Genomic DNA, 24,517 nt, shown 5'->3' on the forward strand with positions numbered 1-24,517 from the left:
TTATTTCAATTAAATGACTTTATTCTGGGTGTTTGTGTTTTTTTGTAACTTTGACTATGGGCTTAGTAATGGGGGTGTCTTATAGACGCCTCTCCATTACTAACCTGGGCTTGATGTCAGCTGGCATTATAAGCTGACATCAACCCCAGCCCTATTACCCCACTGCCACCGCTACAGGGCAGCGTGGAAGAGCGAGGCTAAGTGCCAGAATTGGTGCGTCCTATGGATGCGCCATTTCTGGGGCGGCTGACGGCTGGTGTTTCTAGCCTGGGAGGGGGCCAATATTCATGGCACCCTTCCTGGGCTATTAATATCAGCCCCCAGCTGTCTGCCTAGCCTTTGCTAACTATTAAATAGGGGGGACCCCACGTCATTTTTTTTGGGGGTCCCCCATTTTAATAGCTTGTAAAGGCTAGGTATTCAGCTGGGGGCTGATATTAGTAGTCTGGGAAACTCCGTGGGTATTACCCCCTTCCCAGGCTTCAAACATCTGCCCCAGCCGTCTGCTTAACCTCCGCTAGAGCCTAAAATTACGGGGAACCCCACACCAATTTTTTTTTTAATAAATCCTTTATTTTAACACTAAATGACAAGTACAGTAACCAACACTGTCACTGTACTTCTTATATATGTGACTGACATGTTTCTATCTATCTAATCTATGTGTGATTCTCTATTCTTTCTGTTGTAAATTGTCGGGTACCGGTGTATGCCGCTGCTGAATTGCCGGCTTTTCGCGTAATACATTCTACATTCTTCTTAGTTGTTTTCCTTCATGTAGAATTAACCTACAAGGAAAGAAAGGGTTTATTTTCATTCCGATATTTCTGTCCCATTGACTTGCATTGGTTTCCGGTATCGGAATCGGCGATATCCGATATTTTTTGGGTATCGGTCCGATCCAATCCGATATTTCCCGATATCGGAAGGTATCGCTCAACACTAGTTAGAGGTTTAACAATTACAGAAAAATTCTTAATGAATTTCCTGTAATAATTGGCAAAACCCAAACATCTCTGTATAGATTTCAAACCAATAGGCCTAGGCCATTCCTGCACCGCCTGAACCTTCACCGGGTCCATCTCAAAGCCCTCGCTGGAGATAATGTAGCCCAAAAAACTAATTCTCTGTACAGCGAACTCACATTTCTCCAGCTTAGCAAAGAGTGAATTATCACTCAATAACTGCAAAACTTCACGTACGCTCCGCCAATGAGACTCCAGATCTGGCGAATAAATCAAAATGTCATCCAAATACACAACCACATTCTTACCAATCAAAGGTCTCAGGACGTCATTAATAAGATTCTGAAGAAATGCAGGTGCATTGGTAAGACCAAAAGGCATCACCAGATTCTCAAAATGACCCACCGGAGTGTTAAAAGCAGTCTTCCATTCATCACCCTCCTTCATGCGCAACAGATTGTATGCCCCCCGGAGATCAATTTTAGAGAACCACTTGGCCCCCACTAACTGGTTAACCCCACTAACTGGTTAAACAAGTCAGGAATTAACGGCAATGGGTAGGAATTGCGTACGGTAATCTTATTAATTTCACGAAAATCCAGACATGGAGGTAAACCGCCGTCCTTTTTTTAACAAAGAAAAATCCAACTGCCACAGGCGACTTAGAAGGTCTAATGTGACCAGCAGCCAGGTTAGTCTGTATGTATTCCTCCAAGGCCTTTCTTTCAGGGATAGTCAGATTAAACAAGCGACTCTTGGAAAGAGTAGCTCCCGGAATAAACTCAATGGCGCAATCATAATCCCTATGAGGAGGTAAAACTTGCGACTTCTCCTCCGAAAAAACCCTCCAAAAATCCTGAATAGGTACCAGTAATTCCCCTTTTTCCACCGCCGCAATGCGACCATTACAACATTTATCGTAGCACTTCGGACTCCAAGACTTAATCACATTAGTAGACCAGTCCAATAAAGGATTGTGCAGTTTTAACCAAGGCAATCCTAGAATGACCGGAGAGGGCAAATTATCCAAAACAACCAAGTCCAAAATTTCTTGGTGACCTCCACTGATCGTGAGGGGAAATGCCGTAACCTTGTGAGTAATACATTTCAAGGGAGTGTTATCAATTGCAACCACAGAAATAGGTGATGACAAAGGTTTGGATTTCAATTTAAAGTTTTCTAAAAACCCTTTGTCAATCACATTAAGTGTTGAACCACAATCCACAAATACCTGAAATTCAATCAAATCTCCCTGCAGAGTAGTACTCCCAGAAAGGAACACTCCTGCAGAGCGTAAACAAGCTATACGGGCGTAACTGACCTTTTTTTTTTCCTTTACTTAAACGACGCTCACAATGCTTAATCAAATGGTCAGCTTTACCACAATAAAGACACAATCCCTCGGCGAACCTCCGGTCTCTTTCCTGAGAGTGGAGTGACATCGCCCCAACCTCCATTGGTTCTCCGCTGTAAGAGAAGATTTTCTGGGGACAAGGACCTGACATTACAGGAGTCTTTACCTCATTGAGCCTGCACCTCCGTCTCCTGTCTATACGAACAGCTAACAGCATGGCATCCTGCAGAGTCTCAGGTGCAGGGAATGCAATTAGCAAATCCTTAACCCTTTCACTCAGACCAGCAAGAAATAAACATCTCAGTGCCGGATCATTCCACTTAACTTCTGAAGCCCATCTCCTGAAGTGTGTGCAATAATTTTCAACACCATCTGACCCCTGATTCAAACGTCTAAGTTCTGATTCAGCAGATGAGATTCGATCAGGATCGTCATATAATAGCCCCTGTGGTTCATTGCGCAAAAGTGACATAATAAAACCAATGCGCTGTGATTCATTCCCAGAGGACCTTGGTCTCAAATGAAAATATAACAAACAAGCATTTTTAAAGGAAAAAAAATCTTGCCGTTTACCATAAAAAACATCAGGCAGTCCTACCTTGGGTTCCACAAAATGCGCTCCAGGACAGCTACTCACGTGTTGCTGGAGCTCGGCCACCTCCAGAGACAATCCCTGCAGGCGATGAGCCAAATCCTGTATGGAAACCATACTGATCCCCGAATTTCTTTCCTTTAGTTTTTTGTTTGGGCTGGACTTACTGTTATAATCTGCAACAAGTACTAAGGAAAGATAGGGGAAAGCTGTCCCTACAGAAAGACCAAGAGGAATCCCTACGATGTAGCGGACTGCCTGTTCCTAGTGAACAGACCCGCCATAGTCCTTGGCTAGTCTGAACGAAGACCTATAGAATTAAGCGAGGGGTCCCTAAAAGAACTAAGGACTGGAACAAAAATGGGACACCTCCTAAACAGAGAAGTTGTTGCAGAACACAAAAAGACAAACTGACAAAAAGTACTAGAGGTCCCAGAAGGACCAAGCGAACTGACAGAGATAGGCACCGAAGCACCTGGCTAGAGAAACAGTCAAACACTGAAGTCGAGCACAGCCAGAAGGGCGGAGCTGGAATATAAAGGCAGATGGTCACGTGACCGCAAAACACAAGATAGAAAAACAAACAGGAGGGTTCTAACAGCATCGCGATCACATTGTACAGTTATCCTCAGCTGCTGGCTGTGTAACAGCTGTGCTGTATAAAGCGTTCCCAGGTACTGCGCTGTACAGAGGTGGTGCACTGCGGCGGTACATGAGCGATGGCCGGTGATGAAGGCTCATACTGGCTGTGGGTGACCACCACTTATATGCTAAGGTCTCTGTGACATCTTTCCGGCTGGGTCTGCACTACAGAGCTGGTGGGTGTCGGACACAGCCCTAGGGACCTAAGAGTGTTACATGCGACATTTCCGGTGATAGGTTTGCAATATTTATAATTTGAAATTAATTTATTTAAATTAAATTTTCAGCGATCTCTACAGATAACATCATTTCACAAACTGAATTATACAACTCCACCATTTACTTCAGAGACAAACTTTCCAATAAACGAAGAACAACGTAAAGAGCCGAAGGAGGAAAAGAAAAGGCGGTTTCTCCAAATTCACCACAAAATGCCCCTTATACTGACTCCTTTATCACCGCATCTTTATTACTGAGAAGAACTCCTCTGGCTGTTATGACCTGCTACAGAAGTTACGCATTGCCAAACAAGGGCTTCTGACTGCGATTCTGAGGCATCTTACTCCATTTCTCATGAAAATAGAGACCGGAGCAGAAATGGGAGCAGGAAGGCCGGAAGTGCTGTGCTCCACATGTCCTTTGTAAGAAATCATTCATGTCTTTTGAAAGTGAGACAACTTTCTTATTCTGAATATATACACTGCACAGTACCACTCCTCCTGTCCTGTATATATACACTGCACGGTACCACTCCTCCTGTCCTGTATATATACACTGCACGGTACCACTCCTCCTGTCCTGTATATATACACTGCACGGTACCACTCCTCCTGTCCTGTATATATACACTGCACAGTACCACTCCTCCTGTCCTGTATATATACACTGCACGGTACCACTCCTCCTGTCCTGTATATATACACTGCACAGTACCACTCCTCCTGTCCTGTATATATACACTGCACAGTACCACTCCTCCTGTCCTGTATATATACCCTGCACAGTACAGCTCCTCCTGTATATATACACTGCACGGTACCACTCCTCCTGTCCTGTATATATACACTGCACGGTACCACTCCTCCTGTCCTGTATATATACACTGCACAGTACCACTCCTCCTGTATATATACACTGCACAGTACCACTCCTCCTGTCCTGTATATATACACTGTACGGTACCACTCCTCCTGTCCTGTATATATACACTGCACGGTACCACTCCTCCTGTATATATACACTGCACAGTACCACTCCTCCTGTATATATACACTGCACAGTACCACTCCTCCTGTATATATACACTGTACGGTACCACTCCTCCTGTCCTGTATATATACACTGCACAGTACCACTCCTCCTGTCCTGTATATATACACTGCACGGTACCACTCCTCCTGTCCTGTATATATACACTGCACGGTACCACTCCTCCTGTCCTGTATATATACACTGCACGGTACCACTCCTCCTGTCCTGTATATATACACTGCACGGTACCACTCCTCCTGTCCTGTATATATACACTGCACAGTACCACTCCTCCTGTCCTGTATATATACACTGCACAGTACCACTCCTCCTGTCCTGTATATATACCCTGCACAGTACAGCTCCTCCTGTATATACACACTGCACAGTACAGCTCCTCCTGTATATATACACTGCACAGTACCACTCCTCCTGTCCTGTATATATATACACTGCACGGTACCACTCCTCCTGTCCTGTATATATACACTGCACGGTACCACTCCTCCTGTCCTGTATATATACACTGCACAGTACCACTCCTCCTGTATATATACACTGCACAGTACCACTCCTCCTGTCCTGTATATATACACTGTACGGTACCACTCCTCCTGTCCTGTATATATACACTGCACGGTACCACTCCTCCTGTATATATACACTGCACAGTACCACTCCTCCTGTATATATACACTGCACAGTACCACTCCTCCTGTATATATACACTGTACGGTACCACTCCTCCTGTCCTGTATATATACACTGCACAGTACCACTCCTCCTGTCCTGTATATATACACTGCACGGTACCACTCCTCCTGTCCTGTATATATACACTGCACGGTACCACTCCTCCTGTCCTGTATATATACATTGCACAGTACCACTCCTCCTGTATATATACACTGCACAGTACCACTCCTCCTGTCCTGTATATATACACTGCACAGTACCACTCCTCCTGTCCTGTATATATACACTGCACAGTACCACTCCTCCTGCCTGTATATATACACTGCACAGCACCACTCCTCCTGTCTGTATATATACACTGCACAGTACCACTCCTCCTGTATATATCCACTGTACAGTACCACTCCTCCTGTCCTGTATATATACACTGCACAGTACAGCTCCTCCTGTCCTGTATATATACACTGCACAGTACCACTCCTCCTGTCCTGTATATATACACTGCACAGTACCACTCCTCCTGTCCTGTATATATACACTGCACAGTACCACTCCTCCTGTCCTGTATATATACCCTGCACAGTACCACTCCTCCTGTCCTGTATATATACACTGCACAGTACCACTCCTCCTGTCCTGTATATATACACTGCACAGTACCACTCCTCCTGTCCTGTATATATACACTGCACAGTACCACTCCTCCTGTCCTGTATATATACACTGCACAGTACCACTCCTCCTGTCCTGTATATATACACTGCACAGTACCACTCCTCCTGTCCTGTATATATACACTGCACAGTACCACTCCTCCCGTCCTGTATATATACACTGCACAGTACCACTCCTCCTGTCCTGTATATATACACTGCACGGTACCACTCCTCCTGTCCTGTATATATACACTGCACAGTACCACTCCTCCTGTCCTGTATATATACACTGCACAGTACCACTCCTCCTGTATATATACACTGCACAGTACCACTCCTCCTGTCCTGTATATATACACTGCACAGTACCACTCCTCCTGTCCTGTATATATACACTGTACAGTACCACTCCTCCTGTCCTGTATATATACACTGCACGGTACCACTCCTCCTGTCCTGTATATATACACTGCACAGTACCACTCCTCCTGTCCTGTATATATACACTGCACAGTACCACTCCTCCTGTCCTGTATATATACACTGCACAGTACCACTCCTCCTGTCCTGTATATATACACTGCACAGTACCACTCCTCCTGTCCTGTATATATACACAGCACAGTACCACTCCTCCTGTATATATACACTGCACAGTACCACTCCTCCTGTATATATACACTGCACAGTACCACTCCTCCTGTCCTGTATATATACACTGTACAGTACAGCTCCTCCTGTATATATACACTGCACAGTACCACTCCTCCTGTATATATACACTGCACAGTACCACTCCTCCTGTCCTGTATATATACACTGCACAGTACCACTCCTCCTGTATATATACACTGCACAGTACCACTCCTCCTGTCCTGTATATATACACTGCACAGTACCACTCCTCCTGTCCTGTATATATACACAGCACGGTACCACTCCTCCTGTCCTGTATATATACACTGCACAGTACCACTCCTCCTGTCCTGTATATATACACTGCACAGTACCACTCCTCCTGTCCTGTATATATGCACTGTACAGTACCACTCCTCCTGTCCTGTATATATACACTGCACGGTACCACTCCTCCTGTCCTGTATATATACACTGCACAGTACCACTCCTCCTGTCCTGTATATATACACTGCACGGTACCACTCCTCCTGTCCTGTATATATACACTGCACAGTACCACTCCTCCTGTCCTGTATATATACACTGCACAGTACCACTCCTCCTGTATATATACACTGCACAGTACCACTCCTCCTGTCCTGTATATATACACTGCACGGTACCACTCCTCCTGTCCTGTATATATACACTGCACAGTACCACTCCTCCTGTCCTGTATATATACACTGCACAGTACCACTCCTCCTGTCCTGTATATATACACTGCACAGTACCACTCCTCCTGTCCTGTATATATGCACTGTACGGTACCACTCCTCCTGTCCTGTATATATACACTGCACAGTACCACTCCTCCTGTCCTGTATATATACACTGCACAGTACCACTCCTCCTGTCCTGTATATATACACTGCACAGTACCACTCCTCCTGTCCTGTATATATACACTGCACAGTACCACTCCTCCTGTCCTGTATATATACACTGCACAGTACCACTCCTCCTGTATATACACACTGCACAGTACCACTCCTCCTGTCCTGTATATATACACTGCACAGTACCACTCCTCCTGTATATACACACTGCACGGTACCACTCCTCCTGCCCTATATATATACACTGCACAGTACCACTCCTCCTGTCCTGTATATATACACTGCACAGTACCACTCCTCCTGTATATACACACTGCACAGTACCACTCCTCCTGTCCTGTATATATACACTGCACAGTACCACTCCTCCTGTCCTGTATATATACACTGCACAGTACCACTCCTCCTGTCCTGTATATATACACTGCACAGTACCACTCCTCCTGTATATACACACTGCACAGTACCACTCCTCCTGTCCTGTATATATACACTGCACAGTACCACTCCTCCTGTATATACACACTGCACGGTACCACTCCTCCTGCCCTATATATATACACTGCACAGTACCACTCCTCCTGTCCTGTATATATACACTGCACAGTACCACTCCTCCTGTATATACACACTGCACAGTACCACTCCTCCTGTCCTGTATATATACACTGCACAGTACCACTCCTCCTGTCCTGTATATATACACTGCACAGTACCACTCCTCCTGTCCTGTATATATACACTGCACAGTACCACTCCTCCTGTATATATACACTGCACAGTACCACTCCTCCTGTCCTGTATATATACACTGCACAGTACCACTCCTCCTGTCCAGTATATATACACTGCACAGTACCACTCCTCCTGTCCTGTATATATACACTGCACAGTACCAACTCCTCCTGTCCTGTATATATACACTGCACAGTACCACTCCTCCTGTATATATACACTGCACAGTACCACTCCTCCTGTATATATACAGTACATGACAGAACAATAATACATTACAGGACACCGAACATAAGAACAAAACAAGACGACAAATCACAGAAAATAGAAACAAAATAAATCCCCCCAGGAATATATATATATATACAGGAAATAACTATTATAAAACCTATAAGACCCCCGGCCCAGCTTCATTCATACTACTATATACAATCCCACACAACGCTCACACCGTCCTATATACATATAAAACACCGTCCTATATACAAGATTATATACAATAAAACACTAAACCTAATATAACGTATATACAACCGGGAACTAACACTAACCTACTGGTCCCACTGCCTGACCTTAGTCACCCCCTTACCGCACCTCATTCACACCACGGAAAACCAAAAATAACAATATATACAATAGTGACATGAACAATTTTAAACCTTTTTTTTTTTTTTTTTTGTAATTTTTTAATATATATATAAAACACAGCCCTACACTAACTATCCCGCCACCCCTGATCCAACTCTGGCCACAAAGTTCAGGATTACTCCGAGCTAGGATCAGGCCCCAAAGTTTTTCCCCAGGCGGGGCCTGGACCAGGCCAGATCAGTCCTCTTATCACCGCTGATGAAGAACTCCCCCAAATCCCCCACCCAACCTAACTAAAACCCCCTATTATACATTATATACAATATATACAGAACACAACCTACACACTCACCATCCAAGGCTCAAGTTCGATGCCGGCAAACCTTCTATCCAGGAGACAGAAATACAAAACAAAAATCTAGGGTGGAAAGACATCAGCCCACCACCAGGATATAGGAGTACTACCGGACTAAGGCACCCTGAAGGAAAAGCCCCTCCAGAGACGGGCCGCCCTCCGGGCACCCAGTCCTTCATACTCCAGAGAACGTACCTTCACCAGGTCACCTAGGATGTTCCTACAGACTTCATCTACATGGAGGATTTTACTCTGCGTCGAGACTAAAACTCGTGCGTTCCACGTGAAATACCTCACCACTGCGCTGACTATGAATAAAGTGTCTCGGTCCCTTCTCCCAAGGTCTCCGAACGCTCCATAGGCCCACCCGGCGTAGGACAGAGTAGCCAGCCACGGCCAACCAATGGAAGCCCCCACCCTGTTGTACACCTCTGTATTAAAGGGACAATGAAGCAGGAAGTGCTCCATGCTTTCCAGCACGTTAGCACAAGCCTCACGGGGGCAATTCCTGTCCTCAGAGCTCCTGAACTTCAAATTGTCCCTCACATACAGCTTACCATGGAAGCAGCGCCAAGTCAAGTCCCAGTACTTCTCGGGGATCCTGCTAGAATTTAACAAACTCAACCCAACCTCCAGATCCCGACTTGGGCAGTCTTTGAGGGCCAATGGACTCTGAAAATGAGAAAGCAAGACCCTCATATCGAGGAGTTTCCTCGGGAGGGACCTCACCTCCCACATTCCCAGACCCCACCGGCGGATCATTTTCAGAACCGGGGTAACATAAGCCGGGAGATGCCCGTGTGGTGTGCGAAGATCCTTCAATCTTCCCCCTGTCTCCCATTCCTGGAAGAAAGGCTGAAACCATCCCTTGCAGGAGAATACCCACGGAGGAGCCCTCTCTTTCCAGAGGTTTGCCACGTTCACTTTCAAGAAGGTGTTCACTAGGAACACCACGGGGTTCACCATATTCAAACCCCCTAGTCTCCTCGTGCGGTAAGTGACCTCCCGCTTGACTAGGTTCAGTCTGTTCCCCCATAACATCTGGAAGAACAGACTGTAGACCCGTGTCCAGAGAGGCTCTGGCAAGACACAGACGCTGCCCAGGTAGATTAGCAAGGGGAGCAGGAAAGCTTTGCACAGGCCAACCCTTTCCCTCAGGGTCAAAGACTAACCCCTCCATTGGTCCACTCTTTGGGTGACACCTTTGATTCTGCCTTCCCAGTTTTTTGTGGGGTAATCACCCTGGCCGAATTCGATGCCCAGGACTTTGGCATGTTCTTGGGGTTCGGGGAGGGTGTCCGGAAGATCAAACCCGGGATCTCCGCCTCCCAGCCAGAGACTCTCACACTTATCCTGGTTGACCTTGGACCCGGATGCCTCCGAGTAGCGTTCCACTTCTGACATCACCACCACTGCCTCCTCTTGCGAAGAAACAAAGACGGTGACATCGTCCGCGTAGGCCACCACCCTCAGGATAGCCTCCGGCGCCGTCCCGCCCATCCGCACCCCCGCCAACGGTCCACAATCGATCCTTCTGAGGAAGGGATCGATCGCAAACGCGTAAAGCAAAGGGCTAAGAGGACAGCCCTGACGGACACCGGATCCTACCCCGAAAGGTCGTCCAATCCACCCATTCACCAGAGGGAAAGTCTCAGCCCCTGCATACAAGGTCTTAAGCCAGTCCACAAACCCTCCAGGCAGACCATACCTCAAAAGAGTGGACCAAAGGTACTCGTGGTTAACCCGATCAAAGGCTTTTGCCTGATCCAGGGTCAGCAAGAACCCCTTCCAGAGGCCCGCCCTGCCTTGCTCCACGGCCTCTCGGACACCTAGAACAGCACTAAAAGTGCTACGACCAGGAACGCAACAGTGCTGAACCTCCGAAAGGAGCCGGGGTGCAAACTTCACCAGCCTGTTGAAAAGTATCTTAGCCAAAATCTTCCTGTCCACATTGAGAAGTGCTATGGGACGCCAGTTCTCAATGCGTGACGGATCCTTACCCTTTGACAAAATGATCAAAGCTGACCTCCTTAATGATCTCGGCAGAGTGCCCGAGGAGAGACACTCGTTAAACACCTGAGTCAAGAGGGGGACCAAAGAGTCCCTAAAGGTCCTAAAGAACTCGGATGTTAAGCCATCCGGACCTGGCGACTTTTTGGGCCTAAGCCCATCGATCGCCAGTCTCACTTCCTCTTCTTTGATCGCTTCTGCCAAATCGCCCAGCGAGAGGTCAGCCCCTGGCTCAGGAACGGATTCAGCCAGGAAAGCCGACATGCCGTCACGATCAAGCTCCCTCCTTCCCAAGAGGTGCGAGTAGTAGGAACTGACGACCTCCAAGATCCCTGATCTGGACCTTCTCAGGGACCCCGTACTGTCCACCAGCCCCGTCACTATCTTACTATTCACTGACATCTTACAGTTTCTGTAAGGGTCGGGCGAGCAGTACTTCCCGTAGTCCCTCTCGAAAACCAAAGATGCGTGCCTATCGTACTGACACCTCTTCAGCAAGGACTTCACTCTGGAGATCTCCTCGCGGCTACCTCCAGTCGAGACAAGATGCTCGAGTTTCCTCCTCAGGCTCTGATACAGGCGATCCCTGTTCAGGCTTCTGAGGTTCGAGAGCTGCCGGAAGAATCTCGCCACCCGACGTTTGAACATCTCCCACCACTCTGACTTAGTGTTACTTAGGCCCAGCAATGGTACCTGGCTCTGAAAGAATTCCTCAAAGGACCCTCTCACAGCTTCTTCCTCAAGGAGTGACGAATTCAGCTTCCAATAGCCTCTTCCCATCCGAGGAGTCTCTGTAACGTTCAGAGAAAACATAATCAAACAGTGATCGGAGAACTCCACCTCCACAACCGACAACGGTGAAGAGACGGCCTCCTCCTTCAAATAAAACCTGTCTAGCCTAGACCTGCACTGACTACCTCTAAAAAAGGTGAATCCCGTGTCGCCCGGGTTGTGCCGGATGTGGACATCCACCAGGCGAGCCTCACTCACTATCCTGTTTAACGCGACGCAGTCATAAGCCAGCCGGTCTCCGGAACCTCCTCTATCACAGGATCTCGTGACATTGTTGAAATCCCCTCCGAAGACCACCTGCCGACTCGAAAATAAAAAAGGTTTGATCTTCAGGAAGAGACATTTGCGGTCCCACTTGGACTGGGAACCATAGATGTTAATGAGCCGAAGCTCTTGTCCCCCCATGGAGACATCTAGGATCAAGCATCTCCCCATTTCTAATTCGATCACTCGTCTGCATTCAACCGCTGCGGTCTTAAAAAGGACCGCCACCCCGCTATACGGCTCGGCCGCAAGAGACCAGTAGGAGGGTCCATGCCTCCACTCCCGCCTTGCTTTATGCAAGGTTGATATATCAGTCAACCTGGTCTCCTGCAAAAACAAAATGTCGGCGTCAAGTTGGCCGAGAAAATGAAAGACTGTGTACCTTGCCGCATCTGACTTTATGCTGCAAACATTAATAGTTGCCAGTGTCAACGTGGTGGGTGCCGCCATCATGATTGATTGAATTAGATAGCCTTTTTCTTCCCACCACTGACAGTCCCAACCTCTTCCTCCGATAATGACGGGTTTTTAGTGCGCTTAAGACAAACAGACTCGTCCATTCTCTCCTTACATACATTCTTGCCCTCGTCTGGTGGTCCTGGGTTAGTCGTCCCCCCAGAGGGCTTTGTATTTGCCCCCCGAGAGGAAGACCCAGCCATCTCCTGAGCCCCAACCACCTTGTCCGCAACCTCCGGCCCCGGGTCCCCACTTCCCCCCTCCAGAGGGAGGTCCTGGAGAGCCCCGAACCGGTTGGAGAGATCCACCAGAGGGGGGGCGGCTGAACCCTCCAATGGCGCTTGGATCACGGCCAGAGAGTCAGAGGGGTCGCACTCCAAAGAGGCAGCTCGAGACCTGGTCCCCCTCCTACCTCTGGCCATTTTTCTGTTACCCTTTTTCTTTTTCTGTGACCACTCCCCCTCTCCCTCATCTAGACTGTCACCAGAAGAGGGTTCCTGGGAAGACGTGGCGTCCTCTCGCTCTTCCCTTTCAAGTCTCTTGACTTCCTTGCTCAATTCACTGTCTTTAGGATCCTCAGCTGCAAGTGAAGTACCTGGGTCAGAGTTTAGGGACATTACTCCCTGCCCCCTGTCCCCACGGCGCTTCTCCTGCCGCCTGATGGTGGATGGCGGCAGCTTGCTCCTCACCAGTTCCCTGCCTCCCCCGCCCCTACTGGTCCCTTCACCAGCAAGATTAGTTCCAGCTTTCGCCTGTCCCGCACTCGCCGCTTTCAGGACCGCATTGGCGAAGGAACGCGGACAGCGACTGAACGGGTGACCGAGGTCACCACACAAGTTACACCTAATCCTGCGACAGGCAGCAGCAAGATGACCGAGGTCCCCACACAGTGCGCATTTCTGGGTGGTACACTGCGCACTGAAGTGTGTGGGACTACCGCACCTGTGACAGACCTTAGGCTGCCCCCGGTAGAAAATCAAGATCCTATCCCTCCCCAAAAAGGTTGAGGAGGGGATATGGGTAACAGTGTTTCCCGAAACCTTCAATCTCACCATGAAGGTCCAGGCCCCTGACCAGATACCATGGTCATCCAGATTCTTTTCGGGAATATTGGTGACCTCTCCGTATCGACTCACCCAGGTGGTAATGTCCATACAGGAAAGCGACTCGTTACTAGTCAAAACGGTCACTTTCCTGACTGAATCTTGGCGGGTTATTGCCAGGGGAAAGAGACCATGCCATTCGGGGCGACTCTGAGACAGCTCATGGCGAGACCAGAAAAGCTCAAGGCCCTCCGGTCTCACGAAGCTGACATCGAAGTAGGAGGTCCCGTAGGGATGGATCAAGGCAAAGATGTCATATGCCGCAAAGCCCATCCCCAGCAGGAGCTCAACCACCTTCGACCTATCAGGACAGGCATCCTTGCTTACCCACTGGAGATGGACCACGTTCCTACGGTTACTCCTCTGCCCCGTTGTCGGCAGAGACCAGACAGTCTCTGCCCCTCTATCTCGGAAGGCTGAAAGACCATGTCTCTCTATCCAGAAAGACAGATCAACCTCCCTCCCCTCTACAGTGATGGAGCTCTCCCCTCTCCTCGGGGCGTCCAGGAGCTGCTGTTGCAAGTCACCATCCCCAGGGCCACCAGACGAGGGCGCACTACTACCCCCAGCACTGACAGCTCCTGAATAGCTTTGAGCTGAAGCCCCCGCCAATGCTGGGGGGGCAGCGGGACCAGCGCCTACTTCCCCCCCACCAACACCAGTGCTGCTCCCACCATTCACTCCAGTACTATTCACACCATTCGCAGGACCATTACTCCCATCGTTCACTCCACTACTACTCACACCATTCGCAGGATCATTACTCCCACCATTCATTACACCACTTCTCCCAACATTTGCTACACCACAACTCCCACCATTCCCACAACTCCCAGCATTCATTCCACCACTACCCCCACCATTTGCTGCATCATCATTCACTGCACCACTACCCCCACCATTTGCTGCATCATCATTCACTGTACCACTACTTCCACCATTCCTACTACTCTCATCATCTGCTCCACCATTACTCTCACCATCTGCTCCACCATTACTCCCATCATTCATTGCACCACTACTTCCATTCCCTTTACTTGTAACCCCATTACCTCTGCTGTTCTCTGCACCTTCCACAGTCACCTCCATTCCTTCCTCCCTTGTGTCTGGTGTCTCTGCACTCACACCTGCTGGGCCGGGGGAGGGGAGCACTCCCAGAGACTCCTTTCCCTGCAGCACCACACCCGTTTCCCTTTGGTTGCTGCTGGCTTTCTGCAGGTCGTCTGCTGGAGCGCCCCGCCCCCCTACTGCAGCAATTTGGTCCTTGTTCTGGCCAGAATGTTTTCTCGGCACCTCTGCCCGGCCTGCACCCACAGACTTTGGGGTCTTAGTGTCCTTTTTGGGCGCTGGGGCACACTGCCCCCCTGTCGCAGCAGTGTGCCCAGTGTTCCTCACAGGTGTTTTTTTCACATCCTTCCCTGCCCCCCCAGCCCCGGTGATAACCGGCTTATCCGCAGAGGGCAGGGTGGGAAACTCCACAGAACTTCCTATGTCTGGCGCTGTGAGTACCTCCACAGCCTCGCCCCCTGCACTGTTCCCCGCACAGATGGCAGCATCGCCGGACGTTCTTCTCCTCTCCCCACCTTGCCTCTGCCTCAAGCCCACTGCATAGCCCGTGCCTTTAGGTTTGGTGGGGTTTAAACAGAAGGTGGCAGGCGCAACATCAGACATTGGTACATACTTATAACTCACCACCTCCTGTGCAGCTCCTCCGGTCTTCCTCTTCCTCCTCTTGGTCTCCTCCACTGGTTTGTCCTCACCGAAGGAAAACCGCGTCAGGTCCACTGGAGACTCCAGCAGTCGGATCTCCCTCAGCAGTCCTCCTTCCTCCTCCTCCCCCGACACTCCAGCCTCTGCTGTCGGAGTCATCTGCCCTGCAGGGAGACCACTTGAGCTCCGGCTCTGCCCCTCACTGGCTCCAGCAACTGAGACTCCAGTCACCTCTTCATCCTCCTCCTCCTCTTCACTAAGGACGCCGGCTGGCGGTTCTCCTGAAGTGTTTAACCCCTTCATTTCTGAGAGCCGCCGCTGGTTCTTAAACCTCTCCAGGAAGGGACCTGCGCTTTTCTCAATCCCTTCCCAAGGGAGCACTAACCTGACCACCTCGTCTCTGAGGGCTTTAAACCTCTGGGTCTTTCCTTGTTGGACGCCCGGGTGTTCAGGACCCGGACCTCCCTCAGCTCCTCTTTCAGCTGGGTTAGTGATTTGCCGGCGTCCTCGTACTCTCGCAACGTGGCGACCACTCGGGAGGAGAAGGAACTTGTGGACTCGCTGGAGCTCATCTCCCCCCAGGATCTTGCTGGGCTCTTGTTCCTGGGGCCTGGGGTGCCCCGGTCTCCCTCTCTGGGCTGGCGGTGAACAGTTTCGGGGTTGGAGCAGGTGGATGTATTCTTCCTCACCCTTCCCGATCTCCTCACTCCCTCCTGGGCCGGTTGTTGAGGCTCCTTCTCCCCCGCCGGCATAGACCGGGGAATAGGAGGCTGGAAAGCCATGCCGGCCTCCCAGTAGGCCTGCCTCTCCCTGGGGAGAAGAGAGGCAGACGACGAACCTCCTCCTGGAAGTGCTTGAGCTCAGGAGGCAGGTGCTACTCTCAGCACCACTCCTCCTGTCCTGTGTGTATTCACTGCACAGCACCACTCCTCCTGTATATATACACTGCACAGTTCCACTCCTCCTGTCCTGTATATATACACTGCACAGTACCACTCCTCCTGTCCTGTATATATACACTGCACAGCACCACTCCTCCTGTATATATACACTGCACAGTACCACTCCTCCTGTCCTGTATATATACACTGCACAGTACCACTCCTCCTGTATATATACACTGCACAGTACCACTCCTCCTGTCCTGTATACATACACTGCACAGCACCACTCCTCCTGTATATATACACTGCACAGTACCACTTATCCTGTCCTGTATATATACACTGCACAGTACCACTCCTCCTGTCCTGTATATATTCACTGCACAGTACCACTCTTCCTGTCCTGTATATATACCCTGCACAGTACCACTCCTCCTGTCCTGTAGATATACACTGCACAGTACCACTCCCCCTGTCCTGTATATATACACTGCACAGTACCACTCCTCCTGTATATATACACTGCACAGTACCACTTCTCCTGTCCTGTATATATACACTGCACAGTACCACTCCTCCTGTATATATACAATGCACAGTACCACTCCCCCTGTCCTGTATATATACACTGCACAGCACCACTCCTCCTGTATATATACACTGCACAGTACCACTCCTCCTGTCCTGTATATATACACTGCACAGTACCACTCCTCCTGTCCTGTATATATACACTGCACAGCACCACTCCTCCTGTATATATACACTGCACAGTACCACTCCCCCTGTCCTGTATATATACACTGCACAGTACTACTCCTCCTGTATATAGACACTGCACAGTACCACTCCTCCTGCCCTGTATATATACACTGCACAGTACCACTCCTCCTGTCCTGTATATATACACTGTACAGCACCACTCCTCCTGTCCTGTATATATATACTGCACAGTACCACTCCTACTGTATATATACACTGCACAGTACCACTCCTCCTGTCCTGTATATATACACTGTACAGTACCACTCCTCCTGTCCTGTATATATACACTGCACGGTACCACTCCTCCTGTCCTGTATATATACACTGCACAGTACCACTCCTCCTGTCCTGTATATATACACTGTACAGTACCACGCCTCCTGTCCTGTATATATACACTGCACAGTACCACTCCTCCTGTATATAGACACTGCACAGTACCACTCCTCCTGCCCTGTATATATACACTGCACAGTACCACTTCTCCTGTCCTGTATATATACACTGCACAGTATCACTCCTCCTGTGCTGTATATATACACTGCACAGTACCACTCCTCCTGTCCTGTATATATACACTGTACAGTACCACTCCTCCTGTCCTGTATATATACACTGCACAGTACCACTCCTCCTGTCCTGTATATATACACTGCACAGCACCACTCCTCCTGTCCTGTATATATACACTGTACAGTACCACTCCTCCTGTCCTGTATATAGACACTGCACAGTACCACTTCTCCTGTCCTGTATATATACACTGCACAGTATCACTCCTCCTGTCCTGTATATATACACTGCACAGTACCACTCCTCCTGTCCTGTATATATACACTGCACAGTACCACTCCTCCTGTCCTGTATATATACACTGCACAGTACTACTCCTCCTGTATATAGACACTGCACAGTACCACTCCTCCTGTATATATACACTGCACAGTACCACTCCTCCTGTCCTGTATATATACACTGCACAGTTCCACTCCTCCTGTCCTGTATATATACACTGCACAGTACCACTCCTCCTGTCCTGTATATATACACTGCACAGCACCACTCCTCCTGTATATATACACTGCACAGTACCACTCCTCCTGTCCTGTATATATACACTGCACAGTACCACTCCTCCTGTATATATACACTGCACAGTACCACTCCTCCTGTCCTGTATACATACACTGCACAGCACCACTCCTCCTGTATATATACACTGCACAGTACCACTTATCCTGTCCTGTATATATACACTGCACAGTACCACTCCTCCTGTCCTGTATATATTCACTGCACAGTACCACTCTTCCTGTCCTGTATATATACCCTGCACAGTACCACTCCTCCTGTCCTGTAGATATACACTGCACAGTACCACTCCCCCTGTCCTGTATATATACACTGCACAGTACCACTCCTCCTGTATATATACACTGCACAGTACCACTTCTCCTGTCCTGTATATATACACTGCACAGTACCACTCCTCCTGTATATATACAATGCACAGTACCACTCCCCCTGTCCTGTATATATACACTGCACAGCACCACTCCTCCTGTATATATACACTGCACAGTACCACTCCTCCTGTCCTGTATATATACACTGCACAGTACCACTCCTCCTGTCCTGTATATATACACTGCACAGCACCACTCCTCCTGTATATATACACTGCACAGTACCACTCCCCCTGTCCTGTATATATACACTGCACAGTACTACTCCTCCTGTATATAGACACTGCACAGTACCACTCCTCCTGCCCTGTATATATACACTGCACAGTACCACTCCTCCTGTCCTGTATATATACACTGTACAGCACCACTCCTCCTGTCCTGTATATATATACTGCACAGTACCACTCCTACTGTATATATACACTGCACAGTACCACTCCTCCTGTCCTGTATATATACACTGTACAGTACCACTCCTCCTGTCCTGTATATATACACTGCACGGTACCACTCCTCCTGTCCTGTATATATACACTGCACAGTACCACTCCTCCTGTCCTGTATATATACACTGTACAGTACCACGCCTCCTGTCCTGTATATATACACTGCACAGTACCACTCCTCCTGTATATAGACACTGCACAGTACCACTCCTCCTGCCCTGTATATATACACTGCACAGTACCACTTCTCCTGTCCTGTATATATACACTGCACAGTATCACTCCTCCTGTGCTGTATATATACACTGCACAGTACCACTCCTCCTGTCCTGTATATATACACTGTACAGTACCACTCCTCCTGTCCTGTATATATACACTGCACAGTACCACTCCTCCTGTGCTGTATATATACACTGCACAGTATCACTCCTCCTGTCCTGTATATATACACTGCACAGTACCACTCCTCCTGTCCTGTATATATACACTGCACAGTACCACTCCTCCTGTCCTGTATATATACACTGCACAGTACTACTCCTCCTGTATATAGACACTGCACAGTACCACTCCTCCTGTCCTGTATATATACACTGCACAGTACCACTCCTCCTGTCCTGTATATATACACTGCACAGTACCACTCCTCCTGTATATATACACTGCACAATACCACTCCTCCTGTCCTGTATATATGCACTGCACAGTACCACTCCTCCTGTCCTGTATATATACACTGCACAGTACCACTCCTCCTGTCCTGTATATATACACTGCACAGTACCACTCCTCCTGTCCTGTATATATACACTGCACAGTACCACTCCTCCTGTATATATACACTGCACAATACCACTCCTCCTGTCCTGTATATATACACTGCACAGTACCACTCCTCCTGTCCTGTATATATACACTGCACAGTACCACTCCTCCTGTCCTGTATATATACACTGCACAGTACCACTCCTCCTGTATATATACACTGTACAGTACCACTCCTCCTGTCCTGTATATATACACTGCACAGTACCACTTCTCCTGTCCTGTATATATACACTGCACAGTACCACTCCTCCTGTCCTGTATATATACACTGCACAGTACCACTCCTACTGTCCTGTATATATACACTGCACAGTACCACTCCTCCTGTGCTGTATATATACACTGCACAGTACCACTCCTCCTGTCCTGTATATATACACTGCACAGTACCACTCCTCCTGTACTGTATATATACACTGCACAGTACCACTCCTCCTGTATATATACACTGCACAGTACCACTCCTCCTGTCCTGTATATATACACTGCACAGTACCACTCCTCCTGTGCTGTATATATACACTGCACAGTACCACTCCTCTTGCCCTGTATATATACGCTGCACAGTACCACTCCTCCTGTATATATACACTGCACAGTACCACTCCTCCTGTGCTGTATATATACACTGCACAGTACCACTCCTCCTGTATATATACACTGCACAGTACCACTCCTCCTGTCCTGTATATATACACTGCACAGTACCACTCCTCCTGTGCTGTATATATACACTGCACAGTACCACTCCTCTTGCCCTGTATATATACGCTGCACAGTACCACTCCTCCTGTATATATACACTGCACAGTACCACTCCTCCTGTCCTGTATATATACACTGCACAGTACCACTCCTCCTGTATATATACCCTGCACAGTACCACTCCTCCTGTCCTGTATATATACACTGCACAGTACCACTCCTCCTGTATATATCCACTGTACAGTACCACTCCTCCTGTATATATACACTGCACAGTACCACTCCTCCTGTCCTGTATATATACACTGCACAGTACCACTCCTCCTGTATATATCCACTGTACAGTACCACTCCTCCTGTATATATACACTGCACAGTACCACTCCTCCTGTCCTGTATATATACACTGCACAGTACCACTCCTCCTGTCCTGTATATATACACTGCACAGTACCACTCCTCCTGTATATATACACTGTACAGTACCACTCCTCCTGTCCTGTATATATACACTGCACAGTACCACTTCTCCTGTCCTGTATATATACACTGCACAGTACCACTCCTCCTGTCCTGTATATATACACTGCACAGTACCACTCCTACTGTCCTGTATATATACACTGCACAGTACCACTCCTCCTGTGCTGTATATATACACTGCACAGTACCACTCCTCCTGTCCTGTATATATACACTGCACAGTACCACTCCTCCTGTACTGTATATATACACTGCACAGTACCACTCCTCCTGTATATATACACTGCACAGTACCACTCCTCCTGTCCTGTATATATACACTGCACAGTACCACTCCTCCTGTGCTGTATATATACACTGCACAGTACCACTCCTCTTGCCCTGTATATATACGCTGCACAGTACCACTCCTCCTGTATATATACACTGCACAGTACCACTCCTCCTGTGCTGTATATATACACTGCACAGTACCACTCCTCCTGTATATATACACTGCACAGTACCACTCCTCCTGTCCTGTATATATACACTGCACAGTACCACTCCTCCTGTGCTGTATATATACACTGCACAGTACCACTCCTCTTGCCCTGTATATATACGCTGCACAGTACCACTCCTCCTGTATATATACACTGCACAGTACCACTCCTCCTGTCCTGTATATATACACTGCACAGTACCACTCCTCCTGTATATATACCCTGCACAGTACCACTCCTCCTGTCCTGTATATATACACTGCACAGTACCACTCCTCCTGTATATATCCACTGTACAGTACCACTCCTCCTGTATATATACACTGCACAGTACCACTCCTCCTGTCCTGTATATATACACTGCACAGTACCACTCCTCCTGTATATATCCACTGTACAGTACCACTCCTCCTGTATATATACACTGCACAGTACCACTCCTCCTGTCCTGTATATATACACTGCACAGTACCACTCCTCTTGTCCTGTATATATACACTGCACAGTACCACTCCTCCTGTATATATACACTGCACAGTACCACTCCTCCTGTCCTGTATATATACACTGCACAGTACCACTCCTCTTGTCCTGTATATATACACTGCACAGTACCACTCCTCCTGTATATATCCACTGTACAGTACCACTCCTCCTGTATATATACACTGCACAGTACCACTCCTCCTGTCCTGTATATATACACTGCACAGTACCACTCCTCTTGTCCTGTATATATACACTGCACAGTACCACTCCTCCTGTATATATACACTGCACAGTACCACTCCTCTTGCCCTGTATATATACGCTGCACAGTACCACTCCTCCTGTATATATACACTGCACAGTACCACTCCTCCTGTCCTGTATATATACACTGCACAGTACCACTCCTCCTGTATATATCCACTGTACAGTACCACTCCTCCTGTATATATACACTGCACAGTACCACTCCTCCTGTCCTGTATATATACACTGCACAGTACCACTCCTCTTGTCCTGTATATATACACTGCACAGTACCACTCCTCCTGTATATATACACTGCACAGTACCACTCCTCCTGTCCTGTATATATACACTGCACAGTACCACTCCTCCTGTATATATACACTGCACAGTACCACTCCTCCTGTCCTGTATATATACACTGCACAGTACCACTCCTCCTGTATATATACACTGCACAGTACCACTCCTCCTGTCCTGTATATATACACTGCACAGTACCACTCCTCCTGTATATATACACTGCACAGTACCACTCCTCCTGTCCTGTATATACACACTGCACAGTACAGCTCCTCCTGTATATATACACTGCACAGTACCACTCCTCCTGTCCTGTATATATACACTGTACAGTACCACTCCTCCTGTCCTGTATATATACACTGCACAGTACCACTCCTCCTGTATATATACACTGCACAGTACCACTCCTCCTGTCCTGTATATATACACTGCACAGTACCACTCCTCCTGTCCTGTATATATACACTGCACAGTACCACTCCTCCTGTCCTGTATATATACACTGCACGGCACCACTCCTCCTGTCCTGTATATATACACTGCACAGTACCACTCCTCCTGTCCTGTATATATACACTGCACAGTACCACTCCTCCTGTCCTGTATATATACACTGCACAGTACCCCTCCTCCTGTCCTGTATATATACACTGCACAGTACCACTCCTCCTGTCCTGTATATATACACTGCACAGTACCACTCCTCCTGTCCTGTATATATACACTGCACAGTACCTCTCCTCCTGTCCTGTATATATACACTGCACAGTACCGCTCCTCCTGTCCTGTATATATACACTGCACAGTACCACTCCTCCTGTATATATACACTGCACAGTACCACTCCTCCTGTATATATACACTGCACAGTACCTCTCCTCCTGTCCTGTATATATACACTGCACAGTACCACTCCTCCTGTCCTGTATATATACACTGCACAGTACCACTCCTCCTGTATATATACACTGCACAGTACCACTCCTCCTGTCCTGTATATATACACTGCACAGTACCGCTCCTCCTGTCCTGTATATATACACTGCACAGTACCACTCCTCCTGTATATATACACTGCACAGTACCACTCCTCCTGCCCTATATACTGGGTGTAATTCTCAGTGTCTGCTGTCTTCCTGTAGATTTGGACACTTCCTGAGTCTTCCTTAGTATTTGGACCTTTTGGAGAGAGCCTGCGTGTTCTGCGCCCGTTATAGCGACGCCCCTGATATGAATCTTGGCAAACTGACATGTGAAGTTTTTCCAGATTAACCTCCTCAACCAACACACAACGCAACTTCCTGTTGAGCTGCTCATTGTCCAGAGATAAAGAAGGAGGAGAGGAAGAGAAAGAAAAGTAAGGAACCCAAGAGACGGAGTGCGTAGTGGTGTCTGGACTGTGTATATACAGGTTATGGTGTAGTGGTGTCTGGACTGTGTGTATATACAGGTTATGGCGTAGTGGTGTCTGGACTGTGTATATACAGGTTATGGTGTAGTGGTGTCTGGACTGTGTGTATATACAGGTTATGGCGTAGTGGTGTCTGGACTGTGTGTGTATAGAGGTTATGGTGTAGTGGTGTGTGGACTGTGTGTATATAGAGGTTATGGTGTAGTGGTGTCTGGACTGTGTGTATATACAGGTTATGGTGTAGTGGTGTCTGGACTGTGTGTATATACAGGTTATGGTGTAGTGGTGTCTGGACTGTGTGTGTATACAGG

General features: G+C 48.0%; 2 protein-coding genes across 6 annotated transcripts in view; both read left to right on the forward strand.

Annotated features, from left to right (window-relative positions):
- Positions 1–23,917: 23,917 nt before the first annotated feature.
- LOC141167189 (phospholipid scramblase 1-like) overlaps positions 23,918–24,517 on the forward strand; it is a 477,203-nt gene continuing 476,603 nt past the window's right edge. Inside the window, exon 1 of one of the 4 annotated variants that reach the window (XM_073654619.1) lies at positions 23,918–24,107. The gene's annotated coding sequence lies outside the window, so the exon portion shown is untranslated. The remainder of the gene's footprint in view (positions 24,108–24,517) is intronic. The other 3 variants (XM_073654616.1, XM_073654614.1, XM_073654618.1) reach the window with 3 other exon arrangements.
- LOC141167188 (phospholipid scramblase 1-like) overlaps positions 24,017–24,517 on the forward strand; it is a 152,387-nt gene continuing 151,886 nt past the window's right edge. Inside the window, exon 1 of one of the 2 annotated variants that reach the window (XM_073654612.1) lies at positions 24,017–24,152. The gene's annotated coding sequence lies outside the window, so the exon portion shown is untranslated. Of the gene's footprint in view, positions 24,174–24,517 lie in introns of both variants that reach the window. The other variant, XM_073654613.1, reaches the window with a different exon arrangement.

This window comes from Phyllobates terribilis, unplaced genomic scaffold (genome assembly GCF_046119375.1).
Source record: "Phyllobates terribilis strain yellow unplaced genomic scaffold, ASM4611937v1 Scaffold_11__3_contigs__length_659146591, whole genome shotgun sequence".
NCBI lineage: Eukaryota > Metazoa > Chordata > Amphibia > Anura > Dendrobatidae > Phyllobates > Phyllobates terribilis.